Below are 26,535 nucleotides of genomic sequence, written 5' to 3'. Positions count from 1 at the left end.
ACATGTCCTCCAAACAGTGCCTTATCCTCCATAAAAGTTCCAACTTCGTGGTTCTTTCATTTCATCTTAGTTTTGCATCAAAATGAAGGCATTTCTCATCCAAAATCTCACAGCTTGGATTGCTACCTTAGACGGCTCGAAAAAGTTAAACTTCCGAGGCTTCGGCATAAATGCACTATTCACGCTAAGTCGTACTCCGCTGCACTTTCCATTTCAGCATGCCGCGGTAAGGTTTTGGAATCCGGTAACACATGTCTTTAGTTTTGGCGGGCAAGAGATGTGTCCCACCTTTCGAAGATTTCCAAGCTTTGATGGAATCCGAGCGCAACGAAGAAATCTTGCCTCAGCTTCGCTTCGGCCACGCCCAGGCCTTAAGACGAATGTGTGGGCTCACTATGCATGACGCTCGGTCATTGATCCGCGACGGGGAATTGGACATCCTCAGCTTGATTCATCATTTTTCCGATGCCAGTGACCGCGGTGATCACCACTGGCAAGGATTTCGGCGTCATGCCGTTTGTTTATGCATGCTATCCCACTTTTTGCTTGCCCCGGGCTTCAGCAGGTCTAGCATTCGTCTGATCAAAGTTGCCCAAGGCTTGAAAGAGGGCAAGAGTTGCATTGCCATGACATTGGCCGAGACATTGATGGGCTTGGATTCTTTTCATCGTCGGGAAATGACCAGATTCGCGGGGAGTCCACTACTGCTGCAGGTAATGCTTCCTATCCTGTCTCACATATATATTGCTCACATCACTTTGCCATCGGGCTCGATTTTTCTTTCAAAACCCTTTTCTCACTTTTCTCTCAACGTACACCTCTCTATCCTTTATTCTCTCATTTTCCATTCCTCCCCAGGTATGGTTGATGGACAAGTTGCAGGTTGTGGACTCTTGCCCAGCATACTCAGCTCACGGCTAGTTCTTCCGACGATGCCTAATCGATGCCCTTGATGAGGGATGGTGGTTCGACTGGATGTGCAGTTTGTCCGCAGACCGTATTGCTTGGCGTTGTCCTTGGCTCAATCTACCGACAATGAGCTACAGCATGTCCCAGCAAGTCGGGATTCAGTTGATTGGCTTGACACACTGTCTCTTCTGCTTTCCGTTCCGGTTCCGGCGTCAGTTTGGCCATGATCAGACTTGCCCGGCAGAGGGGATAGAGTACCCAGCTGCATTTTCAGTCCGAGGCGCACAACTAGCTCGGTATGCCACGGCATGGAGGACGAGAGAGCTTTTGACCCCCGCTCCCACTTTCAATTACACCCAATCTAATGAGTGCATAGATTGGCTCAATGAAGAGGCACAGATTGGGCCCAGCTTGGCATCAGAAGCTTCGACCAGCTCTGGGAGGGGGCGCAAGAACACCTGACTATGCCCCGGATTTATTTGCTTTTAATCAGAACTTTCAAGTTTTCTTTATGAATGTAAATAAAAGCAACTTCAATTTGTATGCAAGAGCAGGAGAACTCTATATTGAAATCAATAAAATTGAAGGTTGTGGGTACTGAAAATTTCACGTTTGGTCCAAAAATGGTCTAAGTCGTAAAAGATTAATTTGAGCAAAATCAACTTTTATTAAAACTTTTGAAAACCATTTTCGATATGGATCAGAACTGGACATGCTTGAGATCTGTCACTGAGATGCACAACCCCAGATCCCAGCAACTAGAAAGTTGCCCCTAGTCTGAATAGCGCTATACTGGAGATCACAACCGAGCCTTTTAATGCAGAATAGACAAAGATGACCAAACATGATCACATGGACAAAGTTGATTGGGGAAGTGTTTACGGCTGGACTTCAGAATGAAGTTGCCTACGTATCCCAAAGATGGGAATCAAGCCTTACGTAGTTCGGCACAAAAAATAGTGAAGGCATATTGTACAGCTTCGACGGCGAGATGTTCATGCGGTTTGCATGGATCTGACATTTGTGGCATCGCCGAACAAAGCCGAGACAATCCTCCTCCATGGTGGACCAATAGTAACCCTGTCTGAGGATTTTCTGGGCTAGCATCACCCCGTTCACGTGTGCTCCGCATTCTCCTCCATGGATGGCCTCCATTAGGCGCTTCGACTTTTCAGCCTTAACACACAGCATATGCATTCCCAGATGATCTCTCTTGTACAGTTTTCCTCCACAGATGATGAATTGAGCAACCATTCTTCGGATTGCCCTTTTGTCTTTGGCATTTGCCCTTGGTGGATATGCTTCTTTCTCTAAGAAGTTCCAGACATCGTAATACCAGGAGTTCTCATCTTGAACCTCTTCTATCGCAGCAATTGACTCGTAGGCCAGTGCAAACTTCTGGTCAACGATGATCGGACGCATCCGGACTCCAAAAGAGATGTCTATCATAGAAGATAGAATTGCTAATAAATCTGCGAACCAGTTATTTTCTCTTAGCAGATGAGCAAAGTTTAGTTTCTCAAACCGAGGAATCAGCAAGTCCAAGGTCTGGTGGTAAATTCTCCTCTTTTCTTCTTTGACTTTCTAATCTCCTTTAGCTTGGATACAACAAGGTTCGAGTCCCCGATGACGTCCAACCGTTTTGCCCCTAGTTCTAGGGCGGCTTCTAAAGCAGCAATGCATGCTTCATACTCTGCTTCATTGATCGAGACTTTGAATCGGAGTTTAAATGCCAGAGGGATACGAGAATTGTCAGGCGCTATCAGCAACACCCCTATCCCATACCGTATTGATTTGATGCTCCGTCAAAATACATCGTCCAAAACTCATCTTCGATATGCAAAATAGCCTCGTCTGGGAATAAGTACTCAACTACTTCATCGCCCTTAACTAGGTGATCGGCTAGGAACTCCGCTACCACTCTCCCCTTTACTGACTTGCGAGTCACATACTTCAGATCGAATTCGGAAAGCAGAAGCAACCAACGAGCTAGCCTACCCGTAAGTGCTGGTTTCTCGAAGAGATATTTGATGGGACCTAATCTTGAAACCAACATTACAGAGTGAGCTAACAAGTAGTGCCGCAGCTTCCTGGTAGCCCATACCAAGGCCAAACAAGCCTTCTCGAGTGGAGTGTAGCGGGTCTCGTAATCCAACATCTTCTTGCTCAGGTAGTAGATAGCTTTTTTCACTTTGTCCTCAGACTCCTGTGCAAGCATGCAGCCCATTGTAGTTTCAGTTACTGAAAGGTACAAAATCAACAGTTTCCTCGGCTCAGGCAGTGACAACACGGGTGGGTTCGGTAAGTATTGCTTGATCTGTTCAAAAGCAACTTGGCATCGGCCGTCCCATTGGAACTTCGTTCCTTTCTTCAGGAGACCAAAGAGTGGTTCACAAGTCAAGGTTAATTTAGTGATAAACCGTCTTATAAATTGCACTTTACCCATAAAGCCTCGCACCTCCTTTTCAGTCCTCGGTGGTAGCATTTCTAAGATGGCCTTGATTTTGGAAGGGTCGACTTCGATACCTCTCTGTTTAATCAAGAACCCCAGCATTTTCCCTGCTGTAACACCAAACGTACACTTTTGAGGATTCAGCCGCAACCAGAATTCTCTAATCCTTTGGAAGAACTTTTGCAAGGCGGTGTAGTGGCCCTCTCTTTCTTTGGACTTGACAATCATGTCATCTACGTACACCTCAACCTCCTTGTGTGGATCATGTCGTGCAGTATTGTGGTCGCGGCCCATTGATATGTAGCTCCAGCATTCTTCAGCCCAAACGGCATCACTCTATAACAGTAGGTCCCCCACAAGGTGGTAAAAGCAGTCTTCTCCCGGTCTTCGGGTGCCATCACAATCTGGTTATAGCCCGAAAAGCCATCCATGAACGAAAGCAAAGCATGCCCCGCTGTAAAGTCCATTAACTCGTCGATATGCGGTAAAGAAAAGTCGTCCTTCAGACTGGTTCTGTTCAGATCCCTGAAATCCATGCATACCCGAATCTTGCCATCCTTCTTTGGCACCGGAACGATGTTGGCCAACCAAGTTGGGTACTCAAATACCAGCAGGAACCCTAAGTCAATTTGCTTGGTGACCTTTTCTTTAATCTTGAGAGCCCAGTCCGAGCGGGTCCTCCTGAGTTTCTGTTTAACGGGTCGGGCCTCGGGGTCAAGAGGGATCTGGTGCTGTACAATCTCAGGATCGATCCTAGGCATGTCTTCGTAGGACCACGCAAAAACTTCTTTGAAATCTTTTAATAAAGCGACTAAGCGCTCGCGTTCCTCCGAAGACAACGTGGACCCGATCTGGACCAGCCGCGGGTCCGTCTCAGTACCAATATTAACTGTAGTGATTTCATTAACCAAGGGTTTAACGAATCTCTCCTGCTCTTGATCAATTAAACGTTGTAAAACCGGAGGAATTTCTTCCTCATCATTTTCATCAAAATTTTGAAAGTCCTGATTAATACAATAAATCAAAGGCACAGAAAAGTACTCAAAAGCCACCTCCATTCCATTCTCATTAATTACTCCCAAATCGTCTGATTCCTCTATTACAACAGACTCAAAAAAGAAAGAAAAAGACGACCTAGACAGGACTGTGGCATCCGGGTTGTCACCCCTAGGAATACCGGATTCAGACTCAAACGAGCTGGAACTTGATTCCGACTCCACAGACTCGGTGGAATCAGATTCCGGCTCACTACCTGACCCAGTGCTGCTTAATAAAAACCCCTCCTCATACTGCTAAATGAGAGAGGGTGCGATGGATGCATCCAAAATGCTTGAAGGTGGGCCGGCAGCCGTTTCATTCCCAAACATGGACATCGAGAAGTTATCCCCCAAGCACTTCTGTACGATCGAAGGATCTGAAAGTAGACAAGCCAGCGCTACCCCTATTTCAATCTCGGTGTTCTCGGAATCCACTTTCTCATTCTGCTCAACCTCAGCTGATGGGTCCATCTGCTCCTCGGCAACATCATCCCCGGATAACTCCAAGTCAAAGAAGATCTCAAACCCTGGCAACCGACGCTTCTCTGCATTCAACCATGGCTCTGGGAAGCCGCATAATGGAAAATCCTCCCCCTCCTGGACAAAGCGTCCGTTTAGGGTACCCTGGATGGGTCGGTGCATTAACTCATAAGGCTTCCCTGCCTGCTTTGCCCTGGCTCTCCCGGCCATCTCCTTGCCTTTCCTTACCCAATCCTCTTTGGTGGGCAGATAACCCAAGCCAAAGGTATGCAGGTTGTACGGCACTTCGGTCGATACTGCAATGCCTTTCCAGCCACTCTTCCCCAATCCCATCCCAGGGATGTGTTCGAGCTTGTTCATGAAGTACACTGATTGTGCACTGACATATAACCCCTCATCAACTGCTAAGATGTTCTGTACGACCCGGGCCTCAGCCAGAGTAAACCCTAATAGGAACACATCCTCTGTGCCGTGCTCGATTTTCAAAATTGGTGTAGACACTTCTGGCGGCAGATGGATTGACGAATTCCTAAAAACAATAGCCACCCCCTTCCTGTGGGGCTATTTCAACATCTGATAAATGGTGGAAGAGACTGCCTTCACCTGGTGCAGCCACGGCCGCCCTAGAAGTAAGTTAAAGGTTGCGGGAACATCCAAGACATGAAAGTCAATCTCGTGTTGTCCTGGACCAACCTGAGTCTGAATTTTCACAGTCTCCATCACCTCTCTGCTTGTGTTATCATATGCCCTTATCACCTGGGCTGTTGGCACAAAGTCCGCGGGTTTCAACCCGATTGCATATGTCGTCCCTGACGGGCACACGTTAATAGCGGATCCTGTGTCGACAAGAACCACCGATATCCATTTGCTTCTACATTCCACAGAGATGTAGAATGATTTGTTATGATTCGCGCCCTCAGGCGGCAGTTCCTTGTCGGAAATGGTCAACATCGGGGAAGCCCTTCCCGAAAAAACCAATCCCACTAGCTGTTTGGGCGTGGTGTCTATTGAGAGTTTGGCCCTGTCCATTGCCGATAAGATAGTTTGTCTATGAACACGTGAAGCCATAAGCAATCCCCAGATGGAGATATCTGCTTGTATCTTTTTCAACTGCTTCAGCACGGCCTCTTCTTCAAGTAGCTTCTCTTTCTGCTTCTCTGACTCCTTGTCTTTCCTGAACGCCTCTGGTTGATCTAGGTACGGGGGCTTGAAATACCGCCCACTTCTAGTCATATGGTCAACTTCACCAATATACCAGGTATCATCTGGCTGGTTACTCCCCCAGTCCTCATCTGTGTGGGCAAGACATAGGTCATCGTCTTCCCACCACATGCCATCAGCAGCCGACAGACACCTGTCCGGCTCCGTTACAATGGTCCATGCGCCCACAACACATTGTGTTCCTATACTCGCAGCACGTTCTATTCTTGTGCCCACAGCACCTTCAATCTCCATAGGAGCTTTGGCCTTCCTGGCTCTCTTAGAATCTTCGATTCCTTCCGGTTCTAACTGCGTCAATGCAGCCAGCTGTTCAAAATTCCCTGTATTCAAAATGCCCAAATCCCGAGCGAAATTCTTGGCACTAGCGCTCTCTGGCGATGCATTCTAATCCCCGGCCCTTCCAGCCACAATTGATGTCCTTACCCCTGACGGGCCCTTTTCTAGCTGAGATTCTTCAACAATATCTGGTTGGTCATCATGCCACCCTGTAACCTCTGCTGACTACTCAAAATCAAACCAGTTGACTGCCACGTCTCCCGGATCTTGTTCGTTAAAAAACTGAAGGTTAGCAATGTCCTCTTCTAGAGCTGTTAAGTCATCTATCCCCTGGTCAAGTCCTTTCCCCCGTATTACACAAAGTTCTACCCCTGCTGGCAATTCCAGATTCAGCCTAACTTGACCTGCTGATACAATGTAGCCACTCGGATCATATACCCCCTCAGCACAGCTCCCAATTTCCTTAGATTCTGAATCAACAGCCCTACTTTCCTCCGAAATCATCCCTGTTCCATCTTCGATGATCACCACCATTGGTTCAAGATGGACTCGGGAGATGTCCAACATGCACAAGTTAGTGCTGTCAGGAATGAACACCTCTAGCTTGGGTAGGTGAGAAGGGGTGATGTATATGCTAGGGTCGTATGACATGACCCCAGTTTGGATTGAGTTAATGCGTTTGGGAGGTGGAGCTTGGTTATGTGGTGAGAGAGGGTTGGTTGTGACGTTCGGCTTCTCCGGAGGCACGATCACCCTGTTGTCGACGAGATCCTGAATCTCGTGACGCAATCTAAAGCAATGGTCGGTGTCGTGACCATGTTGCTGGTGAAAGGCGCAATATTTGGCTGGGTTATGGGAGGGGGAAGTGTTTCTGGCAATGGCCGCGGCTCCAGGGGCTTCAAGTGCCCTTTCTTGATCAAAACCCCAAGAGCTTTGGACATGGGCATGTATAATGGGGTGAAGGTTCTTTGGCCACGAGGTTGGTACTTGGTTGTTTGTGAGTTGCTTCCGGACGCACCGGTGAATGGTGCAGCTGTAACGGTTCTTGCGGGGTTGGTGGTGACCATGCTGACTTCTGAGGCTCTAGCAGTTGCAGCACTGCTCGTGCCTGCATTGGTGTTGCAGTTAAAGGTTCTCCTAGGCTGCTCTCTGTCATTGTCAATCAGACCCTGTTTCAGAGTGTCCTCGATCTGCACTCCAATCTCATGTAGATCTCCAAAAGTGGGGAGAGGGAGGACGATCATCTTTTGCATGAGCTTGGGCTGGAGGTTACGCACAACCATCCGTATTTGATCTTTGTCAGTTGGCCTAATGGTCATCATCGAGGCCTTGGCCCTCCAACGAGTTACGAAGTCAGAAAAGCTCTCCTTCGGCTCCTGTCTAGTCGTCTCAAGATCACGAGTTATGATCTCGATCTGTGTGTTGTAGGAGTATTGAGCTACGAAGGCCTCAGCCATCTCCTCCCAGTTTCTCTTGAAGGAATCTTCTAATTTTGCATACCAAATGGCCACTACACCTGACAGGGTCCGGCCAAACAAGGAAAGCTTTTGTAATCTGGAGAGGCCCATCGGCCTCAGTATGTCTGAAAACAGTCGCAGATGCACCACAGGATCTCCAGACCCGTCAAAGCGGTCAATATGTGGCATCTTAAACCGGTCCGGTAAAGTCATGGCCGCATCGGTATACTTGTCCTCAATGTCCGAAATGGACTTCACACCTTGAGATTTCTTGAACAGCTTCTCAAGCGTGCTCACCTTTAATGCCGTGGGGTCCACCTCGAACTCGAAGGGAGAATCCGGTAGATTGATAGGCGTGGGCGCCTTAGATAGTTGAGGTAGAATCGAGGGCAGAGGTGGCCCTGTTGGGATGTCTGTATCCTCTTGGACATTCTGGACATTTGCCGTCTCCCCAGGTATTGGGACTCTTGGTGGGGGAGGAGCTTGGTGTGAAGCAGATGCTCCGATTTGCTGTTGTAGCTTGGCAATTAATTTTGCCTGTTGAGCCATGACCTCAGCCTATTGTTTGGCAAATTCTGCTGGACGAACAGCGTCCTGCTGCATAGTTTTCATACTTTCTTGGAGTTGACGCATCGTTTCCTCCATTCCTGCTATGTTGCCCTGATCTAACTGAACTGCCGGTATATCTGCCTCTGCAGTAGACTCGGAAATCTCAACCTGACTGCTCAAGGACCACTGATCTGGGAATCGCGGTACCGATACACTATGCCTCACTGACCTCCGTCTAGCAACCGGGCGTAAAGAGTAGAACACTGGTTGTCCGTCTATCAGATCCTCAGATCGATGGAGTCGGCGACCTCTAGTCCAGAGTGCTTGGGGAATATCTGCTTGGTTGGAAGCAATTGTGCTAAACTACCTAGCAAAAAGATAAATAAAGCATAATAAGGAAATAAACAAGTAGAAAAATGGTCTGCATAACGGCTTAAATAAACACAACACACAGTCGGTCATTGACAACACACAGTTGGCATTTGTAAGCTGAATATACTGTTCTCAAGTACTAATCATTGTTCCCAAATCACTGCCTCAAATCTGAATCTGATACCCATAGGTAAAACTGATTTCCAAATACTAATGCTGATGCCCGCAGGCCTGATACCCAGACTTGCAAACTGATACATGCATTCCTGTAGAGACACACTCTAAAAGCACATAGCAAGCAAGTGAGAGCCAAAACACCCCTATGTTGGGGTAGGGTTTCCCTGTCCCAGTTTCGTCAAGAACTAGGGTTTCACTACGCACACAGCGGTTTCAAACAACCTATAATCGGGTAAGCAACCTGTCCTAGTTTGGGATGGTCACTATGGATTCCGAACATGTACTAGGTCGAATGGTCAAAAAGGGTGCCTTGGTAAAAACCGGGGTTTGTGTTCCCATCGTGGCAGAGCCCATAACCGGTCAGCCTTATGGCACGCTTTTCAATGCGAGCCTTCAACAAATCGTTCAGGAAGAGCAGATGGCAAACACGGTGCCCTAGGCGCACCAATGCAAATGCAATGCAAAGAGACACATAAGTGTAATCAAAACAAGATATCATGAGTTCGAGTCAAGTTCTCTAACTCCCCAGTAGAGTCGCCAGAAACTGTAGACGTCCTCGAACGCCCCGGGAAAATCTCGTTTTGTCCATTGAGCTTACTACAGTTCAGACTCAATGTCATGGTTCTTAATCTGATCTTGCAAAGTGCAATACGAGATTGATAAATCACCAAAGAGTCCAAATCCAGCAAATCATTTTGAAAAACTGATTTTTAGAAAGAAGTGCCAAACATGGACTGCTTTGCCAGATACAGAGTCGCCACCTAAATATTTTATTTTGGGGGAATTTAGGAAACCTTGACTCGTGCCTAAGGCCACGTGTCCGTCATCACCAAAGTTGCCTCGGCTTGGGAACTTGGGTACGATTGGGGAAGGTCATGCAATGAGCACCCCCGCTCGCTCGATCAAAGATCGGCCACTACTAAACATGATATCTTGTTTTTGAAAACATATGTGCTCTTATTCCGGTTTATTAGCCTAGAATTGCTACATGATGCGCACAGCATACAAGTATAGACTGGATCGCCTAAGTTAGAAGAAAACATCTCATGTTTGTTTTTGAAAGCGGTTTGCTACTCGTAAGTAGGGTAAAATGCGATTTTTGCCACCCTCAAGTAGGCTTGGAAAATATGGTGATTTGCCACTCTCAAATGGGCTTAAAACTTGCAATCGATGAATTGTTCCAATTTAAATAATCCAACCTTCACCCACATGCATTCAGGCAGTTATATCACATAAGCAGTTAGCCTCGTGGCAAGCATGCTATCATGGCAGTCACTCACACACATGCAAGGATGCTAAAGCATAAACACTCACCGAGTACTCCGAGCTAAAGAAAGAAGCTAATTAGAAATCATGCATGAATCCCAACTTTGCTGGGATGCCTAATGCAACACATGCAGGATGCAACTAATATAGGCTCGGCTATTCTTAAAATGGCATATGAGATGTTACAGATAACATGTATTCAACTTGGAATTGAAATACAATGCAGTTAGTATGGTGCGCCGAGCCCGGTGCATGGAAGACAGATGAAGGGATGCAATCATGCGAGCATGAGGATGCTAATTGAAACATGCCCTAAAACTAACCATCATAAGCTGGTAAATAAAAAGGAGAAAGACATGGGCTTGGAAGACATGCATCACACACACGCACACTTATTACAACAGTTGGCCCTCTCGACGAAGGGTTCGAATAAATAATACAACACCAACTAGCTAATCTAAGCCAATCTAATTAAGCTAGTTATTACACAACCAAAATGAATAATAAATTACAGCTAATTATTACACAACTCTAATTAATTAACAAACTAACTAAGTAAGCAATTAAACTAGCGTGCAAACTACATGAATGTGGACTGCCTCAGCTCTGCCTTGAATGATAAAGGATGGATGCATGCATGCTCGAGTCGCCTTCTCGGGAAATCCATCGCGTTGCCCCAGCTTGCCTTTGTTTGCAATGGATATCAGAAATTTGCACAAAGCTCCAGAGAGATGAAACTCCACCCTAGGAATCCGCGGGAAGGCTACCGACCAGCTTATGGGCATAGGAGACCACCTGCCGACCACCTTTTGTGGTGGAAACCAAAGAAGGTGGTCGGCCTGCCAGAAAACTGTCGCCCGACCAGTTTCTTCTCCTGGATTTTGGTTTTCTGCAACAAGGAGCAAGAGAGAGGCATGGCAAGGTATTTTTAACATATGTGTGCACGACCACTCTCCCCATCATTGTACAAGCTCAAGGGAGTGTAGGTCTCGATCCTCGAGCCATCAATCACGTATCTCGATGCATGATGGCTGAGGAACCGAATTACACAACTTAATATAGATTGAATGCACATATGAACACATAAAGCCGACAACTCCATCATGGGTAGTCAAGAATGTCGGCGACCGGGAATTGAGGCACGTTTCATCACTTCAAGTATGAAACGTCCCTCGCTTCCTGTGTTTGGGGCTAACTCCTATCCCAAACATAACGCATCAAACATGGCATGCACAAATGCCACTCTAGGTATGCAACCTAAATACTATGCAACTACGTGATGCAAACATGCAAAGGATGACATTCAAACATGCAACTAGCATACACAATGCTATGAACTAACAATGGCATACGCAATGCACGTGGTACTTAGCATACACAATGCACCTAAGAACTAACATACACAATGAGATGAATAAGGCATGCACAATGCAATGATCAATCATGCGACAATGTGGCATACTCAATGCTATGGAATACAATGGCATACTCAATGCAAAAATGGACTTAAACCAAAATAAATGGGCCTCACCTATAGCCACACCCAAATCAGTGGCCAAACATGATGAAAACAAAGCTCCAAAACTCATGCCAGCACGCACAATACAATGGCCCCGAGCCTAAGGCACAAAAACACAACTTTGCACATGCATTGAAAGGACTAAACATGGAGTACAATGGCATATATTCCAGCTCTAAAATGGCACAGAACATGACTCCAAAACGACTCTGAATCATGCAAACAACTCACACAACGCATGTTGAATGGCTCAAGCATTGAAACTAGTGAAGTGCATTACACTATAGGCATGCAAAGCGATGCTCAAATGATGAAACCAACCCCAAAAGGCCCTATGCAGGTCCAAAACAGTAGCAAAATGGGTTGGGATGATGGCTTGAAAGGCACAAAAGTGAAGCTTATGCAATGGCTCACAAATAGGGCATAAATGCACAACTCTAAAGAGCACTTAAAACATGGAAAATATGGAAGTGTAGCACCCCTATAAGCTCTGAAATATCATGCCCAATGATGCCAAAACATGTAAATAGCTCAAGTTAAGCATGCAAGGGACCTCCAAACTCAAAGCTAGTCAATGCTATTACACAACAAGCATGCATGGCTAGCATTTTTCGACCAAGAAGCCTCAAGACAGAGCTAAGGCAGCCCAAAATATGAACAAAATCAGTTTGAAGTATGGCCAAAATATGCTAGAATAGAGGGCAAAAACAACATGCATTGTGAGCCAGTGAACATGAGTTACACTACAAGCATATGAAGCATGTGAAGGACTACCAAACCAAGAAAAAATAGAGTCATGGCATGCCAAATTATGGCCAAAAACCCACTGAAACAAGACCAATACATGCAACAATGACATGCTCCTTTGATAAGCCATGAAAGGGATTACTCTACACATACAAGAAGCAAGCAAAAGGGGACCAAACTAGCCATGGTTAGAGCCTAGGCAGGTCCTAGAAGTCACCAAAAAGTGCCTGAACTAGGCCTCCAAATGGTATAAACATATGCTCCTTTGGTAGGCCAAAAATGCTAGTAAACAAGAGAACAAGAGAGAGGGTCACCCCTCTCTGATATAGGCCCTCAATGCCACATTCTCATCACTGAAAATCCACTGGATTTCAGTGATAGGAAGGCCAACCAAAGACTAGCTGGAATGCCTTATGGCATGGCACAAAACAAGGCTAAATAGAGCATGCAAGAGGGTAGATGACCCTCAACACCAAAAGAGCCTTAAACAAACATGAAAAATACTTAAATATGAAGCTTTTTTTAGTTGACAACAAAGCTCAAATAAGCATGCAAATGAGACTAAGAGAAGGATCAAAACAATGCTTAAAAAGAGGGAAAAGGAGTTACCCTTGAAGCTCAGCAAAACCAGCAACTTTTCTGAACCAAAACCCAACTTTTGAGACCTCTCAAAACCCTCCAGCAATGCAGTAACAATGGTGGAGGTGTATGGTTATGAGGTGGTGTGCAATAGGCCAAGAACAAAGCACTTTCTAAGCCTAAAATATAGGGACAAAAAGGGAGATATAAGTTTTTCCTTAGGGCAATTTTTCAACCTAGTATAAGGAGAGAGAGGGCCTCTCTTATAGAGTTTCAAAGCCAAAGCGTCTCCAAGAAGCTAAAAACTTGGTTGCAAATCCTCCATACACGTGTATGAAGGATCTAGTCTGTGACTTCCAGCTGGTACAGCTCGCATGCACTCAGACAGACAAAACAGGAGGAAGCTGGCCGACCAGAAAAGGTGGTCGGCCGACCAGAAAAGGTGGTCGGCCGACCACTTTACCTGGTTAGCCGACCAGGGCAAGTGGTCTCCCAAAAAAAAAACTGGTCAGCCAAGGCAAATGGTGGTCTCCACTTTGAAAGCAAGCTAGTGGTGTGATGGGAGACCAGCAAATGTGGCCCAAAGGCCAAGAAAACCGACTGGCGGGGAGAAACTGGTCTCCAAGGAGAAAAGGTGGTCTCCCACCTTGTATCACCTCCCAAACAAGGAAAACAAGGTTCATGCAAAAAATGAACCAACACGGATGCAAAACGAGAGTTCAGGGGGCAAAGCGCGCGACCGGGTACCCCAAAAACTGGCTGTTGAGCACAAAAAGTGGCGTACGACCACAAAAGTGGTTTCTCGGACCACAGTGTCCCTCTAGACAGAGGAAACAAGGTGTGTTCCAAAAACTGTGCCAAATGGAGAATATTAAGCGGTCTCGAACCGAGGCGTACGGCCGACGGCTCCAAAAATCAAAAACTAGTCTCCAAACGGGAACAGTGGCCTATGACCACAAAAAGTAGTCTACGACCACTAAGAGATGGTCTACAAGACCTCTCCCTCCCTCTAGGAAGAGAAAACAAGACTAAGTCCGGAGACCGAGTCAAAGCACAAAGGGTCCCGAGGTCCGGAGGTGAGGCTCTCGGCCAAGAACTCCGAAACCTCAAAATGAGCACAACATGCGCAATCACCGAGCGCTCAATCGATAATGTCTGAGTCTTAAGGTCGCTCAAAAATGGGGTGTCTACACTACTATTCGGCATTGTTATGCCTTAGCCAAGTCTACTAGCCGGCTGAGACGCTATTTTCTCAAGGCCAAGGATACCGATCATCACTTAGTGACTATGCTTGCCAACTCTGGCAAGCGTGTTGACGATGTAATGGCCATTGTTTGAGGCAATTGGGAATTTGGTGAGGTAAAGATCGCCTAGATCCCGTGCCAAGGCGAAAAGGCGAACCAGGTGGCCGTATAGCTCATTTTTGTTTTTGTTTTTTTTATTACCATATATGTATTCGGCTTTCCCTCTATGTACTTACCATTTTGTTTATGCAGGCAACGAATTGAAAAAAGTGTTGGTTTCAGCCGACGACGCTATACTTGCAGAAATTAAAATCGCACTAGAGTTCGTTGGCCGTCCAAGCCTTTAGAAACAAGGGAGGGTGGCCCACATTCTCCTGCGATACGAACCGACTTACACAACGTTTTCGGTGGCAGACCACATTCCAATTCTGAGAGGCGAAGAGCATCTTACAGCCCTTATCTTCCCCAACTTCAAAAACTTAAAGCAGATTGGTTTGGAAGCCTTCGATTTGGAGCACGTGGAAGAACAAGAAGCCGAACCGGTCACCAAGGACCCGAACCAGTTCGAAACTGAGGTAGACGAGGCCCTTAACTCGGTCTTTGAGGAAGCCGGACTCAATTCGTCCGACCCTCCATCCACATCAGGCCGAGGGGACGTCTCATTCGAAGACATTTTTACAGACTTAGGAGACCTTCTCGGCGCTTATCCTGAGGAGAATATAGCTGGGGAATCGCTCACGCAACTTGCCAGGAGGAAAAATGCCGAAAGGATGGCTGCCCAGAGGAGAGCCGAGGCGATTCGATCGGAAACTCCACCCACTACGGTCACTGAGTCCTCTCTACCTGTTATTGCGAAAGAAACGGCTCACACCGAACCGGCCGAGACGAAGCAGGTAGAATAGGGAGATAAGGAGGCTAAGGAAAGGAGGGAGAAGCACCCCGTCGAGCAAGAAGCCGTCCATGATGAGGATCAAAGCGATAAACGACTGCGCATTGAGGAATCGTACTTGGTTGTTTCGTTCATTGTTCAACCAAGGATAAGGAATATGTCGATTGCCTCTGATGCGTCGGATTTGAAGGACCCGGTTGTGGCCTTGAGTATGGCCTCCTCAATATCCTTGCCGATTAACAGAGCCACATTTCGAGCAAAGCCAGATCTAATGCTAATTGCTTTAGCCGCTCAGTCGGCCTTATTGGTACATTACTTTCCTTATCTACAGTCTTTCGCCTAAATACATATATTTTTTTTTTCTTATTATTTGTTTGTTGTAACTTTATTTCCTTGTCTTGCAGGAGGTGGGCAGGATAGCCGAAATTGGCCACCGTCAACATGACGCCATAAAACAGATCGGCTTCTTGAAAGCGAAAATTGACAATAAAAAGAACAAGGTTATGGTAGCCTCTCAAAGGGCCGATTCTGAGGCATCGCAAGCGGTGGAGGAACGTGCGAGAGCCGACTCTAAGGTCGAGAAAGCTATAAATTCTGACCAACTAAGGCTTGCCGCTGAAGAAAGGTCAAAAGTGAACGAAGATGCGCTCAAGTTAGCCAAGGAGGTGATCGCCAAGCTGGAAGCCAACTTGGAAGAATCAAGGAAGGCAAAGGAAATAGCTGACTTCGAGATTTCCAAAGCGTTCCAAGCTGGGAAGGATGTTGCCTTGGACAACTACGTGGAAGAAGTGCCCAAGTTCGAGAATCGGGGCTTCAAACATGGCTGGCTCAAAGCCCTCACTGCTGCGAATGTGACATTGGCGCAGCCAATTCCATACGAGCAGGTGGACGTTGAGCCGCTGGCGTCTGACCCAGAAGATTGATTAGGGGATATTTTGGTTTTTGGTAGGCATCTTAGATGCATAGTTTTTGTAGGTTTTTGTTAGTAGATTTTCATTTCTATAAATGTAAGCTAATTTTTATGTGTAAAATGACTGCTATTTGCGCTCAATTTATTAATGAAAATTTTCTATGCTTTCCAGTTTACTTCATATACTATTTGTCTTTAATTTATTAATGGCAGTTCCTTATGCTTTTCTATTTGCTACATATGAGTAAATTAAACATCCAATTAATTAACCAAATCAGTTAAACATCTTCTGCCACTTTGCTATTTAGCCAAATAACTAAAAGAATCGGCAGTTAACAATTTGGAAAGGTGCATGAATATTCGATAGACTAACCAATAAAACGGCTCAGGGCCTCGGCGTCTGGCCGATTCGATTAATGAATCTACCCCAGCTGCACAAACTCAATGGCCGAATACTATTAGTTCGTGGAGCGGCTGGGGCACTGAACCCGACCGGTGCAAGGGCTTGCCCTATGGCCGATTAGATTAATGAATTTTCCCTTGCCCCAACTGGTGCATGACTGGAACGCCGAATGACATTAGTTCATGGAGTGGTTGGGGCACATGAGATGATCAACATCAGGCCTAGATATTTGCTGATTAGATTAATGAATATGCCCTTGCCCCAGTTAGTGCCGAATGATATTAGCTCATGGAGCGCCGAATGACATTAGTTCATGAAGTGGCTGGGGTACATGAGATGATCGGCAGCAGGCCTGGATATTTGTTGATTAGATTAATGAATCTGCCCTTGTCCCAGCTGGTGCATTATTGGAACACCGAATGATATTAGCTCATGGAGCACCGAATGACATTAGCTCATGTAGCGGCTGTGGCACATGAGATGATCGGCATCAGGCCTGGATGTTTGCCGATTTTCTTAATGAAGCTGCTCTTGCCCTAGCTGGTGCATGAACAGAGACGCTGAATGATATTAGCTCATGGAGCACCGAATGACATTAGCTCATGAAGCGGCTGGGGCACATGAGATGATCAACATCAAGCCTGGATCTTTGCCGATTTACTTAATGAATCTGCCATTGCCCCAGCCGGTGCATAAACAGGGACGCCAAATGACATTAGCTCATGGAGCGCTGTAGACACCCCATTTTTGACCGTCCTCAAGACTTGGACGTCACTGGTGGGGACACTCGGTGATCATCCATGTTCGTGTTCGTTTTGAGTTTCCGGAGGCCTTGGTTGCGCGCATTGCCTCAAGATCTCTCAACTTGTTCGTCTTGCGTTTGGTTTCGCACCAAATACTTGTGTTTTTGCTTTGAGGGGTAGGGAATGGCTTGTTGACCATCCCCACACCCCATCGGCCTTCCCTTTGCATCACAGGCCATTAATTGCTGACACCGGCCATGGTTTCTTAATACTAATGGCCGGTCAGCACTCCATATGGCCGGCCGGCTATCTGTTTGGCCAGCGACCTAATTTTTTGGCCGGTAACACCTTTTTGTTTTCTTCAGGCATGGTGCATGCCAGCTGTGCCAGCTGGAATAAACCAAACCTACCCCGAGGCTAACATGTGGCTGTTTTGCCCCTTTTGCCCCCTTTTGGTCAAAGCTTCTTGAGGAAGCTTGACCCTTTGTCAAAGCTTCCTCAAGAAGCTGGGTCAAGCTTCCTCAAGAAGCTTGGCCAACTGTCTTAGCTTCCTCAAGAAGCCTTGACCTCCTTGCCCCCTTTGCCCCCTTTTACTTAGCTTCTTTGAGAAGCTTAGAACCATTTCTTTTGCCTATATAAGCACCTCTCTTCTTCCTTTGTAGAGGGTTCGAGATTTTGAACAAAAAAACCAAAGATTATACATATATACATCTGTCATATACTCTCTCTCTCTCTATATATATATATATATTTCCCTCTCTCTCATCCTTAGTGTGTGTTTGGAGGCCTAGAAGGTGTGTTTTGACCTTAGTTTTGCACTAAGACACACACCATTACACCTTGCTTCGACCTTGAGGGGCTTTGAGGGTTTGTTTTTGAAGTTTTGGACTGATTTTGGTTAGAAGAGAGTGGCTGGACCAGCTGTTCTTGAAGTGTTCTTCAAGGGTAAGACTTTTACTTTATTTTCCCCAATCTTCCATTAGTTTTTGACCTGCCTTGCATACTGATTTAAGCTTTGTGTATAACATGAAAAAGTCTTGTATTTGCATGCTTGAGATCTTTCATCAAGGTCTTTTTGTGGTTTGGGGTCGACGACCCCCCCTCCCCTCTTAGGCCTTGTTTGGCCCTTTTGGTGCTTTCTTTCTTAAGCTTTGGTTACTCTTGAGTCTTGGCCTTCTCACCACTGAAATTCAGTGGATTTTTAGTGGTGAAGAAGGGGTTTTGAGGTCTTGTAAAGGGGAGGGACGCCCCTCTCCCTTGGTCTCTCATTTTGCTTATGTTTTGGGTCATAAGGGTAGCATGTATGCTTGGTTGTATTTGGCCCTATTTTAGAGGTTTTTGGGTGTTATTTGGGCATAGCTTACCTCTGTTTTTGGTCGGATTTGTGGTCCCTTACATGCTTAATACACTTGCGTTGTACTCCTCCATTTTACCTAGAAATGCATCTAACCATTAGACCATCGTGCTTGCATGTTCTTGCCTAGCTTTGTGAAGCTTTTGGTCATGATTTATCGTGATTGAGGTCTGTTGGGTGCTGGTTTGGTCGTATTTGCCATGTTTGGTATAGCCTCTTTGTATTTTGGCTTGTGAGCCTTGGGTGTGTGAGTCACTAGCATGCTTTAGTTGGGTTGTTTCAATGATTTGGAGTCATTTCATATGCCATTTCAGTCCCTAATCCAAGCTTGTATGCCCACATTCATCATCACTTTCTTGCCTTGAAAGGTTGTTCTTTTGTGCCTTGGAAAATGGTCATTGTGCATGCCTATGTGTTTAGACATTAAGCTGCCATATCAGTGGGTTTTGAGGGCCCTTTTTGCATGCTAAAACTTCCGTTTTGTATTTAAAAATTCATGTCGTGTTTGCATGGGGAGGTGTTGAGCAATGCTCCCATTTTTGGCCATGAATGCCCATGTTTTGGACTCATTCCTTGGCGTGTTTTGACCATGATCTATGCATGTTCCAGCCTTGTTTTAGAGTCCTCTAGGACTATTGTAGGTCATTTTGGTCCATCAGGGTTTGATTAACATGGCCATGGTTCGACCATTCTTAGTTGGCTTCAAGTTTGGATCATTGTTGCATGCCTTGTGTAACAAGTCCGCGGGGGGACCTCGCTACAGTTCGGACTCTCGATTTGTGTCACGGTTCTTAATCTGAACCAAAGAGTCCAAATCTGGCAAATCGTTTTGAGAAACAGATTTTGAAAAAGTAGTGCCAAACATGGACTGCTTTGCCAGATACAGAGTCGCCACCTAAATATTTTTAAAATGGGGAAATTTAGGAAACCCTGACTCGGTGCTGAAGGCCACATGTCCGTCATCACCGGAGTTGTCTCGGCTCGGGAGCTTAGGTACGATCGGGGAAGGTCAGCTATGAGCACCCCCTTTCGCCCGGTCCGAAGACCGGCCTCTACTAACCATGATATCCGATTTTGAAAACTTTACGTGTTCTTATTCCGGTTATTAGCCTACAATTACTATGTTATGCGTGCAGTAAACAAGTATAGACTAGATTGCCTAATTTGGAATAAACATTGCATATCCGTTTGTTTGAAAATGCTTTGGATTTGCTACACGCAGGTAGGCTAAAACACGGATTTCAATGAGTTCTTCCAACTCAAACAATCCAACCTTCACCCACAGGCATCCAAAACAGTTTAACACATAAGCATCTAGCCACATGTTAAACATGCTGTCATGGCAACATTCACACTCATGCGATATGCTAAAGCAGAAATACTTACATCGTACTCCGTGCCAAAACAAAGAACTCGTTAGCAAACATGCATGATCCAAGTCCATGTTAAGTGCCTAATGCATCGCATACAAGATGTTGCTAAAATAGGCTCGGCTATCCTAAACATGGCATGTGAGAATGCACAACTATCACATATTCAGTTTAGAATTTGAAGTACAAATGCGGTTAGCGTGATGTACCGAGCCTAATGCATGTAATACAAATGCATGGATGCACACATGCGTAGCATAAGGTATGCTAAATTAAACGTGTCCTAATCTACCATCGTAAGCAGGTAAATAAAAGGGAAGAAAGAAGTGAGGTTGGAAGACATACACACCACCCACACACACTTATTACAGATTTGCCCTCGCTTGGAGGGACCGAATAAATATTACAAATTAATTAACTACGCAAGCTAATTAATATTACAAATTGCCTAATTTAATTAACAAATTAAATAGACTAAGAAAAACAGTAAAACGCCTCGAGAAGCGCGCCACCATGCGCAAGTTGCCTCTGTTTTCCTTCCTTCACTCCTCTGGAGGCTGTCAAAACCTCAGGACTGCTCCCTTGGACAGAGAGGATCACCACCGGCTGAATGAAATTGTCACTGGCACTGTGGTATGGCCATCGGCACAAAATTGAAGCTGTCGGCAAAGAAATTGTTGCCGGCCGGCACCTTACAATGCCGGTCGGCAGAGTATTCCTGCAGAACCTGCAACTCACAGCAACAGAGGGCAAGGCAAAGCATGGCAGCACAATTCAAGGCATGTATGCAATAATCATGTCCCTTATCATGTTTGCGACTCAAAGGGGCATGTGCCTCGATTCTCGGACCACCAATCACGCATTTCCATGCATGATGGCCCAAAGAACCAAGTATGCAACTTCGATTTCAAATGTATGCAAACCAATCAAACAAAACTCCCAATCCCTATCACCCAAGTCAAGGGACAAGGAATGCATGCAAGATGCAATGCAACCTAGGCATACAAGCTAAGGATGCAACATGGCATGGCAATGAACTTATGCAATCATGCAAGCATACATATGGCAATGCAAATAGATGGAAAGATGGTCTTATACATGAATTAGGCAGCTCTAATAAGGCCTAAAACAGTGGCCAAAGTGCTAAAAAGTGAGGGCTAAATGGCATACACACACATATGCACATAAGGACCAATACTTAAGCACAAATCAAGCAACATTCAAGCACACTTGAAAGGGACAAACATGAACTAAAAGTATGCAACATAAGCTCTGAAATCATGCTAAAACAAACCTCAAGGATCACTTAAATGGCATTCAAATGACTCAAAACAAAAGCATGAATAAGCACCAAAACATGGAGCATTGCTACACAAGCTTATGAGGCATTAAAGAGACATGCAAGGCAATCCAACAAGCATGGAAATGGGACTGAAATGGCATGTAGGATGATCCCAAATCATCAAAATAATGCAAAGATGTCATGCTACACATGCACATACTCAAGGCCAACAAGCCCAGATACAAAGGAGCTATATCAAGCATGCCAAAATCAACCCAAACACTTAGGGACAGACCTAAAACATGTCAAGATAAGCACAAAATCTTCACAAATGCAAGCCTAAAACATGCTCCAACAAAGGCTAACAACCTAAAACATGTTAAGGCATAAATAAGGCATTACATGGCAACTATGCTAAGCATGCATGGAGTTCCAAAACCAACTTAAAATCATGTTATATTATGGATATATAAGCATGAAAAACAAACCAAACATGCTCAACACACTCAAGCATAGGCTCTCTCAAGAGGCCAAAACATGCCCTTTTCAAGGACAACAAGGAGAGGGGGGTGACCCTCTCCTTCTTGGGACTTCAAGGCATCACCTTCACCACTGAAATCCCTCAAGATTTCAGTGGTGATGAGACCCCAACACCAAAATCCCGGAGCTAGCACAAAATGGCTCAAAATGAGGCCTTTTAAGGCCTAAGGGTGGTCAACAACCCTCAAACAACAAAACACTCTTAATAAACAATAAAGAGGGCCTAAAAACATAACTTTTTTATGTTATACAATAAGCACAAAAACAGCTCTAAGATAGGTATAAAATCAATGCAAAAATGGGGGAAAATGGGACTAGATTCTCACCCTTGAAGCCTTCTTCACAAATGGTGCTCCAATGGCCTCCTTTAGCTTGAATCTAACACCAAAACTTCAAAACAAACCTTTTAGAACCTCAGCTCCAAGAGGAAGGTGAAACACTAGGTGTTTGTGTGCAATAGTAAGACACAAAGCACCTAGTGAACAAAAGAGAGGGAAAGAGAGATAGAAAATGTATGTAACTCAAACCCTAGAACCAGAGCTCAACAATGGCTGTTTCTTGCTCTCAAAATATCTCTCTGCCTCTTCTCTTAGTCTAGAGACAAGCCTCTCTCTATATGTCTTGTAAAGCTTACAAGACAAGCTTTACAAGAGGGAGATCCCTCCATACACGTGTATGGAGGGATGAAAAAGTATGACAGCTGTCCAAAAATATCTGCAAAAGCAGATGAACAGCAATCGGCCAGCCAAAAATGCCATCTTGGCCAAAAAATAGTGCCGACCGGCACAAAATAGTGCTGACCGGCAACAAATAGTGCCGGCCGGCAAACTACATTGCCGGTGACAGCAGACACCAGCCGGTGGCATCTAGCCACTGCCGGTGGTGGGTAGGGATGGTCTACAAGCCCTACCCTGCCTCTCAAAGACAAGATGCAAGTGTTTGGTGCAAAACCAGACACTAAACGGTCGAGTTCGGGGATCCTGAGGCAAGGCGCGTGAGCCGAGACCTCCGGGAACTCCAAATGAACACAAACATGGATAATCACCGAGTGTTCAAACGGTGACGTCCAAGTCTTGAGGACGGTCAAAAATGGGGTGTCTACAGTTGCCCCTCTTTGACAGAACTCGAAAGTCATAACAATGACGGGAGTGAATGTCAAAGCCCAGAGACGACCCATTTTTGACAAGGCCGAAGACTTAGACAAACATGCAAGACAATCAAGATATGCGCCCGAAGGCAGGGGTAAAATGCAAGACAATGCACAGAGCCGAGCATAACTTATGATCATGCAAATAAAGCTGTAATGAAGCAAACATGCGACAGTTTTAAGCTAGCATACCAAACTACACTACAATGCAGAAAGGATGTAAGAGAATTATGGAATTCTCAATACGTCTCACTCGGAGGATACAATACCTGTGCGGCTCGTCTGGTTGCACCAGCTTCAAATGAACAGTACGTACAATATCGTGCCTGAAAAGAAAACAAACTTAACAGGTACAAAATTGTTAGCAACATGCATGACAATGCAAGATGGATGCAAAACGATATGCAATATATACAAAACAATGTACAAACAATGCAAATGGAGATGCAATGTAATTGAAACAATGCAAGCTACATGCAAAGCATTTGAATCGTGATCCAATCACGAGTGGTTCGAAACCAAACCTATGTCAAATAGATTGATGGAGGTAACAAGTCTGTCTACCATAGAACGGTCAACTGAACTATGAGCATTGTAAACAGACGCAAGAACAAGTATTGGGTGGAATTGACATAAGTGGGGAAACGACCCGCTAGAGAAAGGACTACGATCCTAATGCCGGATGCAAAAATTACACTACAATGTAATATGTATGGATATGCTAGGAAGATGGCAATGGATATGGCACGCAGGCCAAACCAAATCTTGCCTAGGAAAGGTATGCACGCATACAGGTCATGTGTAACACATAAAAGGTGCCGCAACCCTCAACCAACATATCAGCGTGGAATCGGCACGATACACATGCAGAACTGTGTTTTAACATGAAAAGTAAGGGCGCATACCGGACCAAGCTCGACTTGGAAAGGCGCAAGCCATAGGCGGAAGGTGATGCAATGAATGCATGCAATCTACAATGCAATATATACAAATATGCAATGGAGTGGATATGGATACAATGGATATGGCACGCAAGCCAAACCAAATCTTGCCTAGGAAAGGCATGTACACATACGAGCCATGTGTAACACAGAAAAGGTGCCGCAACCCTCAACCAACATATCAGCGTGGAATCGGCGCAATACACATGCAGAACTGTGTTTTAACATGAAAAGTAAGGACACATACCAAACCAAGCTCAACCTGGAAAGGCGCAAGCCATGGGCGGAAGGTGATGCAATGAATGCATGCAATCTACAATGCGATATCTACAAATATGCAATGGAGTGGATATTTACAAATATGCATGACAATGCAGTGCAATGCGACCTACTGGGGAAAATGCAATGGATGCATGCAAGCTACAATGGAAATGCATGACAATGCACTATGATGCAATGACTATGATTGCAACTTTCCCTATCTTACCAACAGGGTGATATACTAGGTCGGTTCAGTATCCAGAACTGAGGCGCAGACATGCCGCCTCAACCTATGGGGCTTCCATACAGATTTCAAGCCGAGGGTAAACCCCTGGGTATTTAAACCAGACTTTAGTCTCGGAACTCCCGAACCTTTGCGTTCTAGGCATAAGCCGTTCGAACTCTAGTTTCCACCGTCCCAGTTGGTCTTCTAGGAACTCATCGCAAACATAGGCAGGTGGCTTTACCAGACCACCGAAAGTCGTTCGGGCACGACAAACACCAAAGGAATTGCACCTTTAGAGGATTTAAGGTCTCCTAGACTGGGATGCAAAATGTATGCATGACAATGCATGTTTTTTGTTTGTTTTTTTTTGAGATGCACATGATGCAAGTGATGCATGTTGCATGGAATGCGCGACAACACGCGGCTCTCGAAGTGTACGACAATGCGAACACTAAAGGTCTTACACCTTCCAAGGATTTAAGGTCTCCTAGACCGTACGTGTTTAAGGTCTCGCCAGACCATGCGTGTTTAAGGTCTCGCCAAACCATGCGTGTTTAAGGTCTCGCCAGACCATGCGCAAAATGTAAGTGTGACACACATGCCACACGGAATGCAAAATGAAACAAATGAGATACGTGTGTCTCATAAGATGCAAAAAATGATACAAGTGGACTTACACGCTACGCGAAGCCGGTTTTGAAAGTTGGACTTATACGCTACGCGAAGCCAGTTTTGAAAGTTGGACTTATACGCTACGCGAAGCCGGTTTTGAAAGTTGGACTTATACGCTACGCGAAGCCGGTTTGTGTTCAAAACAATGCAATGTACTAACAAGTACAAGCAAGATGCACAAGATAGCGCGAATGGATACATGCAAGATGCAAGTGAGGTGCACAAAACAGTGCGATGCGCAAAACAGCGCGATTGAAATACAATGCACAAAACAGTGCGACAATAAGTGTGACACGCATGCCACACGGAATGTAAATGGGCTTAAATGCGCAACAACGCATGTATTCCAGAATGCATGACAATGCATGGAATGGAAATGCAATGATAATGCATGAGAAATGTGCACGACAATGCAAAGGGGTGCGTGTTGCAATGCGTGTAACACGTGCATAACAATGCAAATGTGTGGCGCATGACAGCGCGATGTAATGCACCGAAGTAGTGTGATGAACTCGTGCAACACACATGGGGCAACTTTTGAATTTAAAAGGATACAAAAAGGATACACCTTGCACGAATTCGAGTGCCACGTACTGGAGACACGGCCTGCTGTCAGAACGGAGGCCGGTTGAGCATCGGAGATGCACTTTCTTGCACGTTCTTGAGCTATGAAGACCACAAACTTCTCATATGGCCTAAACAAGGCTGTGGGAACCCCACCGGCCGAAAGGGGAGGCCACCGGCTGGCCACCGGCATCAAAATAATTCCATCGGCACAAAAAAGTGCCGGCCGGCACAAAACATTGCTGACCGGCAAACAGTTGCTGATGCGGGGCAGTTTTGACTTTTCACCTTGGGTGTTTTAAAATAGGGCTTCAAGCCCTATTTCCTCACTTCTCCACCGCCGAAATCCCTTGCTCTCTCTCTCTAGAGTGTTTCTCTCTCATTTTGCGCCCGTTTCTTCGCGTTCTATGCTCGTTTCGTCGTTGGATTCGCGATTTCCTTCGCGTTTCGGACATTTTCCACCGATCACATTTTCGTTTCGGCGCCTCGTTTGGCGTTCTCACCTTTTCGGGGTTTGTTCCCCTCGCTTTCCTCTTCATTCCTGTGCCTTTTCACATTCCGGCCTTTCCGGCCATTTCCGATCCTCTCGGGACTTGACTTTTCGGTTGACTCTTCGTATTCCGACCCGATTTTCCTTTTTCCGTCCATTTTCACACCATTCTCTACATGGCAGACGACATTCCACGTGGCGGGACTCCCCCGGACCACGAGATGGATCCCGGGGTCGAGCTCCTACCACTGAGCGAGCGCCCGTTCGACCCGACGACCTACCGGCTGGCGATCCATGTTCTGCCCCCCGACGGCCTGTGTCAGTTCCGGAGCTTCGAGAGGCATGTGGCGCCTGAGCTACTACTGCGTGAGCCTACCTCCCACCTTTCATTCGGCACTTCCGAGGTAACTCTCTTCTTTCTGCTTTACTTTCTGCAATGTAGGATACAAAACTGCCGT

Source organism: Camellia sinensis, chromosome 15 (genome assembly GCF_055761805.1).
Source record: "Camellia sinensis isolate YWXY chromosome 15, ASM5576180v1, whole genome shotgun sequence".
Lineage (NCBI taxonomy): Eukaryota > Viridiplantae > Streptophyta > Magnoliopsida > Ericales > Theaceae > Camellia > Camellia sinensis.
The sequence above is the reverse complement of the archived record's forward strand: the minus strand, read 5'-3'. Positions refer to the sequence as shown.